The sequence below is a fragment of the Mastigoproctus giganteus genome, chromosome 11, assembly GCF_048544385.1.
Source record: "Mastigoproctus giganteus isolate SK-2022 chromosome 11, ASM4854438v1, whole genome shotgun sequence".
NCBI lineage: Eukaryota > Metazoa > Arthropoda > Arachnida > Uropygi > Thelyphonidae > Mastigoproctus > Mastigoproctus giganteus.
In genome coordinates, this window is record NC_143585.1 from 11123974 (window position 1) to 11133399 (window position 9426).

Sequence of the window (9426 nt, forward strand, 5' to 3'; positions counted from 1 at the left end):
TTAATTGTGTGCTGGAAATCAGGCCGAAGGTCTGCAAAGTTATTGGAAACCGTGAAAGATTATATCCCCTATGGATGGCATATGAATTCCGATAAATCTTTTCTGTAACACAATGCTTCAAATGTCTAACTTTTGGACATGTTTCAAAATATTGTTAGGGAACTGTTGTTTGTGGACACTGTCCCGAAACAGGTCATTATTACAAAGATTGTACCTGTAAAAATGAAGGACAGGTTTGTAATAATTGAAAACAGAGGAAGAGAGCGATGAACCATGTTGCAGTGGATAAGAATTGCCAGGGATATAAAAGAGCATTGCAAATGTATAAACAGAAGATAAATTATGGCTGAAAAATTGAGTGTGGTTCAGTTAAATGCACAGAGAGCAAAAGATGTAGCATCACAATTGGCATATGAGATGGAGAAGAAAGAATTAGGTATTACTCTGCTTCAAGAACCTTATGAAGCGATGGGTAAAGTTAGAGGATATTCTATGAGTTATAGGATTGTGTCTGAAGGTGATCATCACAAAACTGTTATTGTGGTATGGAATGTAAAGAATGGTGGTGACCCAATTAACTCGTCTTTCAGATGAAAGTATAATATGTTGTGAAATTATTGTGAATTTTGGAAAGATCTATTTTGTTTCTTTATATTGTCCACCTCTGCGGAAATTGAGTCATATATAAATAAGTTAGAGAGGATATGCCATGTGTTATTACCTAATGATATAATTGTTGCCTTTGATTCTAATTCGAATTCCCCAATCTGGTGTGGGAGGGAGTTCAATGAAAGAGGTGAGATTCCTAAGGATTTCCTTTCTGCCTCGGGATTGGTGGTAATAAATACACAAAGTCATCAGTTTACTTATTCCTCTGTACATGGGGAGTACCATATAGATTTAACTGTGAATACGATTTCTATTTATAATAAGAAAGGAAATTTGCGGGTTCTTGAAGACTTTTCGACTAGTAACCATATTGCAATTCTCTTTGAAATAAGTAGTGTTATAGTTGCCAGAGAAGAGAAGGAGTTAGCGAGATTTGCAGTGCATACTGCAAATTGGACCAAATTTGACCCGGCTTTCTGTACTCAGATAAATAAAGTCAAATGAAATGAATTGTCGGATATTGAGTATACAAGAGTTACAAAAAGCTTTATATTTATCATCAAACTGTAATATGCGTAAAAAGAAATTTAGAAAGCGTCCTGAAAATTGTTGGGGCGGATTATTGGATTTACAGAGAAAGGAGTTCAGGACTGTTAGAAAACAATTTCAATTTTATCTCGTGTTGGTGACGTTATTATGGCTGATATATAGGTTAAGAGCAACCAAATGTTCTGAAAAATAGTTTTCTGTGTTTCTACAATAATTTGAAGATAGGAAAGTTGTCGTAAGAACAGTTTACCCAGAAATTGTAAAAGATGTAGTGAGAGGTTGTTCTCAAGACTCTGTGATCGGTTCTCAGGTCTGGTGCATGGTAATAGATGAATTCCTGAAACGAAATTATGTGGGTGTTTATGTGATAGCCTATGCCCATGACCTTCTCTTTTTGGTGTATGGTAATGCTGAAACTCATATAGAAGAACAGGCTGCAAGAGTTATGGGAGTTTTAATGGAATGGTCCACATTGTATGGCTTACAAATTTCTGAAACTAAAACTGTGCAACTATTGTTAAAATGACAATTGAGTGAGACTAGGCGACCTTTGATTCGTGGAGATGGAGTTTCTGTTCGATATGTCACCACAGTTGAATACTTGGGTGTGTTGATAGGAGAGCGGATCAGTTTTGTCCCATATGCCAAGTATTTTAAAAAGATAATAAGAACATTATACGCAAGCTAAACAGAGTTATAAGTGTGGACTGGGGCATAAAGGCCCACTTAACCTGTTGTATGACTTCCTCTTCATCCCAATAATAATTGCGCCTCAGCAACTTGGCTTCATAGAATTAAAAAATTCATTAATTAAAAAGTATATATTGCAGACTCAAAAGTTCACTCTTTTGTCGATCACTAGATTGTGTCGAACTGTTTCGATAGACGCACTTCAAGTTGTTTCAGTTAGGCTGCCGGTGGATTCGTTGATTATTCCTTCCGCTTTGATGAATTGCACAAAGAGGAATTTAAGAAAGACCATATTAAATATGAGTTCGTGCCTGGATGATGGAAGGCTGTATACCAGACAAGATCGAAAATCTGAGAAAGGAAGGATACTGTCAGAGTTAGTGTTAGAATGGCAAAGGAGGTGGGACACCTCAGATAAAGGTAGGGTTACCTACATGTTCTTGCCAAAAGTTAATATTATTGATGTAAGGAAGAAAGTCTGGCAGCAGTTTGGTGTGAATCTAGTCTTCCTTATTACCAGGCACGGTCTTACTAAAAGGCTCTATGAGTTAGCGTTCGCACAAGATCAGTATTGCGCGTGTGAAGACCACGAGGAAACATCTGAACATATAATGTTCTATTGTAGCTCTTATGTCGATATAAGGAGTCGATTGGACATATTGATTAGAAGGTTTGAACAAAGATCCTTATGGACTATGTTTGTGAAAAAATATAAATTTTGCTTATTTAATGATTTTGCTTAAGCTGTATTTAAAAGGAGAGAGCAAATAAAAGTAAGATAGTAGAGCCCACCTCCCAGTGGCAGGGATGGAAACTAAGTCCACTGGGATAGGCGGGACTTACAATCAATATCCAAAGTTTATCTCACTTGTCTTGTGCCAAGCGGCATAATGATCTCTCAATCTTAGTTATTTGTTTTATTTTGAGTCGTGTTAATTTAATTAATTAATAAATTATTGTTTTTTTTTTATACAGAATGAGTTGAAAAAAAGTTAAGTTATAAGCTATATATAAAGCTTCAGCTTGTGTGGTGGGTCTCTTATCGGTATCTTGAATGAATGACTGAATGAATACGCCTTCCCTAGATCGATATTTGAAACGGCTATGCCTTCGTAATTGCCATGCTAAGACTCCTAATCTAAAACTGGACCATGAAATGGAGTTGAAACAAGTGCATGAACTATCCAAAGACAGCTTTTGGAATGTGGCCTGCATACCTATCGGACCATGAAGACGCGTTTGTTAACGCAACATATCGGGAAGAAGCGATTTTCTTGAGCTGAAACCATGTTTCATGGAGAAATGAGCAATCGGACACCGTCATCTTTTCTGACGAATCAAAATTCAACTTGCATGGCTCGGATGGGAAGGAAACGATATGTCAGAAGACGAAAATCGGAGGCATACCATCCTGACTGCATAACACAGACTGTAGAGTTCCCTCCCCCCACCCATTCCGATGGTCTGGAGATGTATAACAAGCAAAGGGGTGGGGCGAATTAAGTTTTTTAAAGGAACAGTGAATGCAGAGACCTACACTGCTATCTTGGAGGAGTGCCTGAAACCCGTGATTACGGATCGCCACAGAAATGCCTACACTGCATTTTTCAACAGGACTCACCACCTTGCCACACAGAGAAATTAGTAAGTTTTATGTTATATACATTTAATGGTGAGTGTGTCCTCTTGTCTCACAAGGTTTAAAACATACTTACACCAATGTTTTCCCTCGTTTTTCTCCCTCAAGGTGCAGTCATATCTCAGAAATGCTGGCATTACATTGTTGGACTGGCTGGGCAACAGGCTACATTTGAAAATTGCTGTTACATAATGTTGTTTAAAATTGCTCAGAACAAGCCAACAAGTAATATTCAGCTACAGGAGAGCTTTATAAGGGTGTGGTTCAACGAAATTGAGCAACTGTATATCCAGAAGTTGATTAACTCTATGCAAGATCGTTGCAAGGCTGTAATTGCTCTCGAGGAGTAACAACAAAATATTGAGGACTTATCCGGTTCATTAGCAGTGCATAATACTATTACGTTAGCTTTTCATTCTGCTTGTACACGTAAGTTGAAGCTATTATAGAGAGACTTTTTCCTGATGATCACCCAGAGCAAGACACAACGGAACAAGCTCAGATAAGATTCCTGACAGGATCTTACAAGGGATCAAATAACACGGAACTATTTAGTATAGATTAACTTGCACTTGCAATTTCTAAAATTAATCAATCCCTTACTTAGTTGAAAATGCGGCAATTAAAAATATTTCACCAACATTTTCCACATATACAGTTGAATGTATTCAACAAATGTCTATTAGAGGGAACTTTTCCAAATTTTTCGAAAACTGCGTTATTAAAGAAGCTCGGAAAGCCTGGAAAATTGGCAACGGATCCCAAGGCATATCGCTCTATATATCTTCTAAGAAATCTTGGAAAGCTTTATGAGAGATTATTAATAGCGACTGGGATGCAGAAGGTTTTGGCTACAAGTAATATGATTTCTAATTCACAATTCGGCTTTAATGAAGGCATAGATTCACCAACATTTAATGAATTACATAGATTCATCAAATTTCTGATGGCATCTTCTCCACTGAAGATGCAATCATAAATTTGGTGAATCTATGTAAAACAAAAGACAACAAATACATGATGTTTGCATTTATCGACTTTGAGAGCGCTTTCGATACACTCAGGTGGGAGAGTGCCCTCAGGTCACATCGAGAAGCAGAATGTGATGATTTATTATATCAGGTTATTACCGATAGATCTTATTTTTCAAATAGGCAGATAAAAGTCATCTCACAACATTTGGTATTTTCGAAATTCATTTCCAGAGGATGCCCATAAGGCTCGGTCCATGTTCCTCTCCTCTGGAATTCTGTTTTAGACCAATGGTTACCAAAAGAAAGTCAAATTTGCAATAAAATAGCATATGCCGAAGATTTAGTGCTATGCATACCAGGCAGGCCAAGGCTTTTGCTAGAAACACATGGGAAAGAAATTCTGGATGATTTGCTGGAATGGTCTACAATAAACACATTAAAAATTTCTGAGACGAAAACTAAAATTTTGATTTTTAATAATAAAATGGATTATAACAGACCTCCTAAACTTCATATCTTGATCTTGATCTCTTAATTGATGATAAATTTTCTTTCATCTCCCACGTAAAGAATTTAGCTGAAGAGATTAAGAAGTTTATTTCCAATGTGAGTAGGCTCTCCAGAGCTGAATGAGGTATAAAGAACAAAATTTTGGCCTTATATTATGAGGCTATATTTTTGCCAAATGTAGTATATGCGACTGCCATATGGATTCCTAGGGTTACTCATGTCACAACGAAGGCCAAACTTTTATCATTGCAGAGAAATATGGTATTGGCAATACACAGATGCTGCAGAACAACATCAATCAATGCATTAAAGTGATCTCAGGTTGTATCCCGATTGACCTTTATGTGGCATACTGAGGTATGATTTCTAACTTAAAGAAAGTTTTGGCAACTCAAATCCTTGACATTGCAAGTAATCCAGCCATGGACATTAGGCAGGAGAAAATTAATCTTTGGACAAAATTCACTGAGAAGTGGAAATACAGATGGCAATCCAGGACTCACTACCAGGGAGTTCATTGAAGATGCTTTGAACATGACCCTTTGTTTTTCTGTGGGGAAGTAGGAGATTGGAGGCATGATCTGCTTTAATACCCGGCTTATGACGACTTCAGACAAAACTATTTAACAGCAGTCAACCCATTAAGATTGACAATCTCAATATTTTAATTCAAGATGCCAAGAACTTTGCAGCATTCCAATCTTTTTCTGATGTGTTTAAAAGAAGAAGCACCTTGTTTACTAATTGTAGGAGGGGACAGCAGGCTGATGTATTCATGAACTTATATTTCTACCTTAATAGGTAAAACAGCTGTTAACGTAGAAACTAAATATTGCTTTCTTAAATTAGTAATAATATTGAATGTGCATATAATGGTATTAACTATACATAGATTTTTTTTTACATTGAATATTTTATTTATTTATATATTTTTTCTTTAATTTATTTTTTTCCCTTGGGTTGGGCAACCTGAGGGCTCCAGTCCTTTGGTATTGCACTCCTTCCACTGGACGACAAATTGGTGCAGCAACACTAGAACGTAGAACCAGGCAGAGCTCCTTATGCATAGGAATGGGCAATGATCAACTGGGTGTTGTTCGCTGCAGACTGTAATTTTTTCAACACAGATTTTCCAAGATGAAGTTCGACTAAACGTTTAAGTGCCACCCAAAAGAAGTACATACGCATACATACATACTTCATCTTTTATTGCATTTTATCGCAAGTGAAACTGCTGATTGTAAATAGAAAGTGGTTGTATCTATGTATATTTGTATATATATATTGCGAGATGTGAATCTTACAAATATGGAGAGTTAGAGTTTATGGGAAATTTTTGTGATTTGGGAATAAATTATTCTTTGATATGAGAAGTGAATTTTTGACATTAAAGAGATGCATATATGGCAAGAATACGGGATTTAGAAATAAGCGATTATAGATGTGTAAATTGAATAGCACTCAAATGGAAGAGAAAGTAACATAAATATAAATGTGTGGTAAAAACGGGTGAACTGACAGCAAAAAAAGGCAGCCGCCCGTACTAGGGAAGGAGTGGTCATTAGTAGGCAGGCGGAAAAGGGTTACTAGAAACAGAACAAATGGACAGTGAAAAGAGAGTGATCAAGAAACGTTTGAACTATGCGTCATCTGGACATGAGTCCTGATGGGTTAGCGTTTGATTCGGAAAAGACTAGGTCACTGTGGCGACTTTTTATTAAGTTGACAACATTTTGCAAAGGGGAAAACACGAAAATGGCTACCTGGGAGACGACGGCAGACATGAAATATTTGTGCTGCCCTCAGAACTAGACAAGGAAATTACAGGAAGAAGGCTTCGTTTGCAAACGGAGCAAAAGATTATGGTAATTTTTTTAACAAATAGAAAAGATGGAAATTTAGGTGAATTCTTGGGATTGGTTGAGAGTCCTGTGGGAGGAGGTTCAAACGACGGAGAAAAAGTTGGGGGTGGTGAGTGTGAAGAGAAGAGAGAAGTGTCTAAAGGAGTGATCGTGGAGACAGGGTAGAAAAAAATAAGTCGGGCAGTGCAGAAATGTAGGGAGTGCAAAAAGGGTCCAAGACAGTAAGGGGAAAAACAGTTAAGATAGCACATAAATGGAAGTTTAAATATGATAAGCAAAAAAGTTATGAAAGACGGTTAAGCGAACCAGGGAAGGTAACGATTCTTGGACAAAAATACATCTGAGTGATCTGTAGTAAAGGAGAGGTTGTGTATTCAAAGCAGGATGTCAGACCTAAGCAGCCAGAGTTCCGGAAAATTATCTAAAGCAGAGTCAGGAGGAAGCAAATGAAAGAAACCAGAAAGGAAAGCCCAATATGGCAGTCTGGAGAACCTAAGATGAAAGCCTGAAACCTCCCTGGAGAAGAATAGAAACAAGTAGGTGAGCGATATATTAGGTATATTCTAAGTTAGCAAGAAGGACTGTTAGTAAAGTAGTAGGGTAATTAATGAAAGGGGTAGCACCAAAATAAAGAAAGATTCTGAATATGCTTTAAATGATAGATAATTAAGTTATATCAGCAACTCTTAATATAGTGCTTTAATCGATGAAGATTTGTGTACAATTAGTTTATGTGAATAATTAGTACAAGAAGGGAAATTAGGATAGGGAAGATTTGCAGAAGCCGCCGTAGGCCTGGTGGTCAGGCGCGAGGGTGCATAAGTACACGTGCCTTGAGTGACCGGGGTTCAAGCCCATGATTGCTGAATACGGTGCTGTTTCTTGTATTCTATGTATCTTGTAAACTCCTCTGATCGTTTAGTCTTCCCGGAGTATAAACAGAAAATTTATTTATTTATTATATTGTAACAGTGTGGTGAGAACAAAGAGCTGAATGATGAATGTAGCATTTTGATTATTACTATATGAAACAGTATTGTATCCAGGAGTAAAGGAAATAGGTACAATGAATGTATAAATGTTAGGAGTTAATTAGGAAATAAGACAAGAAGAATAAAGGATGATTTTTTATATAATTGTCAAATCGTATTAACCAGTGAAGAGAAACTGGAATAAGAATAACATATGCAAGGTATCTCTGAGTAAACTTTGTATATTAGGATCATATGCTATCTAGTTCTGTTGTATATTATGTTGTATGTAATAAATTCCATGTTTTATTTTCACTTTGAGTCCTGTTATTCTAAGTAACACACGCCTTGCTTGCCTAGTTAAGAAGTTAAGAGTTTGCTCTCCCACAATTTGGCGAGAGAATCCTGGAAACTGACTAGGGCTAAACAAAATAAATTACCCTCATGTTCCTGAGAACCTTTTGTGAGATATACAGTGTATAGCAGTCAGGTGGCAAAAGGTGGGACCTTGATGAGGGTGCCTAAGAAAATCTAAATAGAGATATATGAGGAAAGGTAGTAATCTTCTGTGAATTGCAGTAAATAACATTATATTATCCCCCCCCCACAATATGTAATAAAATTGTATGTAAAAAAAAAAAAAAAACGCAGGTTAAATTTCGATTCGTCAGAAAAGATTGATGGTGTTCCCTTGCTCTTTTGTCCATGAAACATGCGTTTCAGCCCAAGCAAGTCGCTTCTTCCTCATTTTTTTGGGTCAACAAAGGCTTCAAATATCGATCTTGGGAAGGCTAAGTCACACTCTTATGGCCTGATCCAGGTCTTTTTTCCACATCACCAGTTTTACGTTTTACTTTCAACACTTGAGATACTGTTGACCGCGGCAGCCTATTTTATCGCGCGATAGCACGCGTAGAAAGCCCTTCCTGGGACAGACCAACAGCTACACTTTTTTTTTTCTTGGTGTCAACTGAACATATGGAGCCATGCTTACACCTCCGCAAAACAGGATACTAATGAGCGTGTTTAGCCTTCTAACGCCGTATTTGTAGAAACGAATGATGCAATACCTTGCAATTACTATCTGATGCAATACCTTGCAATTGCTGTCTGATACGATAGAAGCGCTATCTGACCCAATACCTTTGCTTTGAGATAAACAAAATGACTGTAATCGAACAATATTTTATGCGTTTCGCTCCAAATGTTACTTTTTTTTAGATGATGCAATTTTTTTCTCCGCTGCTGTAAGTTTTCTTCCAAATTTGGACATTTTGGTTTACAAAAAGTGCTTTTGTTTTATCATCTTCTTGTAATAAACCTTCTTGCTTCCTCTATTGGCCAATCATCTTCTCAGTAGGCGGTGGTCCGAAATTTCGTCCTGCTGCTCTGTTCCCTTAAATGCAATAGAATAATTTTACCTTCTTGATGCGACTGCAATTGATTAGAGCTTAAATGTATAACTGGAATTCACTTGTTATTACAACAACAGCCTGGTAATTAGTGAAAATTGTACTGACGTATGGTAGTTAACTATACCTTAACTGCTATAGGTAAACTCTCGGTTTTGCGCATGTGGTCTATTGCCACTTTCGTCTTCTAGGACGCAAGGTGATTTTTTA